Raw genomic sequence first — 5,091 nt, 5'->3', positions numbered from 1 at the left:
GAATCATCCAAATTATAATCTTAAAAGTTAAAATTGCCTTCCATCGATTTGTTTTCTGGTGAATTACGTGGGAAGTGAATTCAGTCGGTGGTAGGTTTACTCACCCTCAGATCTGCCCAATATCAGTGGCTGGTCTCCCATACGTAAGCAGTTCCCAAAGCTTCAGTGGATTCAGCATGAAAGTAGACTCTTACCTCAAGCCAGAAAAGGATTTTTTTTTTAAAGTACTTTGCTATATGCTGATAAAGGAATTCTAAGACTTTAAATCCTGCATTATTTATGTACTACACAGCCCATGAAGAAAATGATCTGCCATAGTAATAAGGATGAGATAATAAATGTTTTAGCTTTAAGGTAACAAAATAAAAAAGCAATGACCTTTAGCTAATAATCTCTTGCAATAAAGGTCAGTAACTGCCAGGGAAAAAGAAAGGTAAGTTTTAAGTCTATTTCAAAATTAAAAAACAATCTAACTTTTAAAAGGTTTTGTTTTATTTTGTCCAATAGAAAATGGATTTGAGGTTATAGCATTATTAAAGTACTTAGTGGTACATGTTTTAGTGATTAGATGTCAGAATGAAGATAGTAAACCATGATATTGGATATTAAAAATAATTAGAAGTAATAAAAAGTTAACAAATTACAAGATAGAAAGGAAAGAACATTAAATACCATCTAAAGCCATCTGATTTTTCAGAAAAGGAAAAACTGTTTCGAACACACTAAGATTAGGTAACAATTTAGAAATTTATGAACCTTCATTCAGAAATAAATACTCGTCAGGGCAGCAGCCATGAGTACACTTAGGCTTCAAAAGAAGCTTCCCTCCAGTGTCCTCCGCTGTGACAAGGTCTGGTTGGACCCCAAGGAGCCCAGTGAAACCGCCAATGCCAACTCCCGTCAGCAGATTCGGAAGCTGGAAAAGATGGGCTGATCTTCCGGAAGCCTGTAGCTGTCCTTCTCGGGCTCCATGCAGGAAAGACACCTGCGCCCGCAGGAAGGGCAGGCATATGGGCACAGGTAAGCGAAGGGTACTGCCAACGCTCCAATGCCCGAGAGAGTGACCTGGATGAGGAGGATGAGAATTCTTCGCCGGCTACTCCGAGGACACCGTGAATCCAAGAAGATCGGCCGCCAGCTGTACCACAGCCTGTACCTGCAAGTGAAGGGTAACGTGTTCAAAACAGGCGGATTCTCCTGGGACACATCCACAAGCTGAAGGCAGACAAGGCGCGCAAGAAGCTTCTGGCTGACCAGGCCGAGCCCCAAGGTCTAAGACCAAGGAAGGTTGTAAGCGCTGTGATTAGCGGCTCCAGGCCAAGAAGGAGGAGATCATGAGGACTGTCCGAGGAGGAAGAGACCAAGAAATAAAGCTTTGCCTCTCTTACCTGTACATAGTGGCCTTGGCAATTACATGTCTCCATCATTTAATAAAAGTAGACTTCATCTAAAAAAAAAAAAAAAAAAAAGGAAGAAGAAATAAACACTCATGTTAAATTATATTTTTCCCTATCAGTAGAAACTTTCTGTTTGTAAAATAGTGTAAATATCACAATACATATAAGAGCCAACTTGTTTTTGTTTTAAACTTTTAAAGCTCCTTAGTATTTCTTGATGGTTTTAAAAAAATATGTTCTTAATTAAAGAAGAACTAAACAAAAAAATGTATATAGTTATTTAAATGGCAAGCCATAACACATGCGTGCCTGTGTGACCTTTAAAAAAAGACAAACTTAACTTTCAGTGGCTATAAGAGTAAAAAACATTATTTCTCTAGAAGAAGAATCAACTTTTTTTATTTTATAGAAGGAGGAAGAGACAGAGAGAAACATCGACATGAGAGAGACATATCGAGTGGTTGCCACCCACACAACCCCAACCAGGACCAGAGACAAACTGCAACAGAGGTACATGCCCTTAGCGGGAACCGAACCCAGGACTCTCCTATATGTGGGCCGTCGCTCTAACCGCTGAGCCAAACCGGCTAGGGCTCAACTTTTTAAAGTCAGATTCATACATCTTACTTTGTATTTCACATTAAGGTCATGTCTGTTCACAACCTAGGCAGTTGTTTAGCTAGTAATTTTAGTCAAAATGACATAGTTCGCTAGTAATAACAACAAAAAATATTTATTTTGTTATTTAAGCTCTATCTACTGTACATTATATGTATATGTGTATATATACACACAAACACACACATAGACATATATATGTTATAAGATAATCACATATGTAAACACATTACCTTAACTACATTTATAATAACACAATATGCAAATTTTAAGACATAGAGTAATAAATATCACCAAGCATCCAAAGGAAATTTTTGAGGCTACATGAGCAATAAATTTAGCACAGACTATCATGACAGCTGCCATAGAAAGGGGAAATATTTTGGGTTAATATAGTTCTTATTGTTTGGTGCAGGAAAGCAATAAGTATCTGTTCAGGAATTCAGTTCAGGTGGGGAATTACTAAATGAGTCCAATTTTTAGAATTCTTGAAGAACATAATATATGGTGTTGACATGTTTTTGAAAAGATAGAAATGTTTTCAAAATGGTGGGGTGCATATCTTTGAAACTCTGCCACATAGCATACTGGGGTCCTTATCAGTTGTCAGCTTTGACACAAGTATCAGCGTTTAAAGAGAGACAAGAAAAGATCACAATAAAGTCAGTGACTCCTGAATTTATTTGCCAGGCATGGGACTTTATGCCAATGAAAACGTTCACTGAGCAAAAATTTGGGGGGAGGAGGGGAATCAAGTTTTTCACTTGACAAAAAGAAGAATGGTTTGTATTTTGCTGGGTTATGTAAGGTGTATCTTGCACCTTGGGTTGGGAAGAATGAACATACAAGTTTCTTCCTCTTTACTAAAAATAAGTAGCAAAGAATTTTCCATTAGGATAGATGAGACTCTCCTAGTTGAGTTGCTCAAAGTACTTAGTGGTGTTTCTTGGAAAAATATTGTTTTGATGTCTCCTAAGTAAGTGTTGCTATACTGTACATGGAAATTCTTTTATATCAAAAGAGCTAAGTAGCGAGTCTCCAAAGACTAGAACAGCCTGAAAGCAGAAACTAACCAAGACTGAAGCAAGTCTTCAAGTCTGGGCAATGACAAAAAAGTAAACAAGAATTTAGATGGCAGTCAGAGCAATAAAGTAGACAAAAAGCCCAGAAGAAATGAAGATGCAATATTGCTCTTCCTGAGGAAGCTGTTTGGGCTGAGATCTACTGCAGTGTAGACTGTCCCACAGATGTGTTTCTACTGGTAAAAAAAAAAAAAAAAAAAAAAAAAGTCCTTTAATTGGTTCTTGATAAATTCTTAGGACATAAACATTTAATTTAAAATCAGTTAAACACAATTCTGAAAAGACTTGAAATAAATGACTTAGTTAGGTGTGTGCACATACATTTTTCCTTTCACTTTTCTCATTCTTAAATATCTAGTTAAGACATACCACTTACCCTCATTATTCTGTACCCACTTTATTCTTCTAGATAAAATTTAGCAGCACTTAATTGAATTCCAAGATATGAAAAAAGTGTTGATCTTTTATTTATTTTCATTTATTTTTAAATTGATTTTAGAGAAAAGAAAGGGGGAAGAGAGAGAGAGAGAGAGAAACATTGATGTGAGAAAATCACTCTACTTTTAGAACCATGTAAACATTTCACATACCCAGAAAGAAAATAAATAATTCAAATCAACCAAAATGCGGAGAAAACCTAAAATGCACTACAATCAGTAACATTATAAGTTTAACTGTATTACAAATGAATAACATAAGAAAAATGAAGTAGATAAGAAGAAAAAACTAATTCTAACTTACCTTTGGAAAACATTTCAACTGTATACTGTAAGACTAAATACAAAGGAACTATACACTAATTACTGTGCTCTGATTAGTATTTTTTTTCCCTACAACAGTATAGATTTACAATCCTGAAACTATTTTGTGAATATAATAGGGATTCAGTAAATAAGTAATTATTTTTTGAACAATCAGAGGCAAGTTTCTCACTGTGGAAAAAGAAATGAGTTATACATTTTGGAAGAAAGAAGGCTAGAATAAACCCTGTAGCATTAAATTAGAATCAGAGGTATCAGTATAAACTTACGTTATAAATAGGTAGTAGATATAAATATAGAAATAAATATAGAGGTGTGTTTATTCATAGACATACTTCTTAGCTTTGTCCACTGAGAGGGTATACAAGCAATAATACATGGCACTAAAACAGATTTTGGTTTCCACGTACCATTTATTGATAAAAGAAACCAAGGGTCCTGGGAAAAAGGGCTGACTCAAGGAAAAATAAAGATGAGCCTGAAATATCTTGTGGTTCCAGAAATTAAGAAAGTGCTCAGACAAATGAATAAAACAGCTGTGGTACATATACATAATGGAGTACTATGCAGCTGTAAGAAAGAAAGATCTCTTATCCTTTGATATGACATGGAGGGACCTGGAAAGTATTATCCTAAGTGAAACAAGCCAAGCAGAGAAAGGCAAATATCACAGGATCTCACTTATTTGTGGAATATAATGAACATAACAGTCTGAAGAATTGGGTAGACCCAGAGATGTAAAATGGAAGTAAGGTACAGACTGAGAACCCTCAGAAGAGGTGGTGGTGGGGGGAGCGAAGAGATAAACCACAGAACTTATATGCATGTACGCATAACCGATGGACACGGACAACAAAGCTGGGTATGGAGTGGTGGAGATGGGAAGGAGGGTGTCACTGGGGGAAAAAAGGAGAAACATCTGTAACAAAAATAAATTAATAAAAAATTATTTAAAAAAAAGAAGAAAGTGCTCAGAAAAGGAATGAGGCATATTGAGATAACCAGAAGGAGCTCAGAATGGCCAAAATGAAACAATTTGATCAATAACATGAATATGGTATTTGATTATATTCTATATATGTATTATGTATGTTTATATACAGTCTGTATATTTATATACAGTCTATATATTTGTATCTATTTTTATATAAATAATTAATTTGTTAAATAAATGAAAGTGAGAGAAGGGGCATTCTTTCTTATGACAGTACTTCATAACTATATAAGGAATGA

General features: G+C 35.3%; 1 pseudogene; it reads left to right on the top strand.

Moving 5' to 3' along the window:
- The first annotated feature begins 793 nt into the window (after window positions 1-793).
- LOC118617465 lies at window positions 794-1,371 on the top strand (annotated as a pseudogene).
- Window positions 1,372-5,091: the final 3,720 nt, after the last annotated feature.

The sequence above is a fragment of the Molossus molossus genome, unplaced genomic scaffold (genome assembly GCF_014108415.1).
Source record: "Molossus molossus isolate mMolMol1 unplaced genomic scaffold, mMolMol1.p scaffold_m16_p_5, whole genome shotgun sequence".
Classification (NCBI taxonomy): Eukaryota; Metazoa; Chordata; class Mammalia; order Chiroptera; family Molossidae; genus Molossus; species Molossus molossus.
This window is presented reverse-complemented; position numbering and strand designations above follow the sequence as displayed.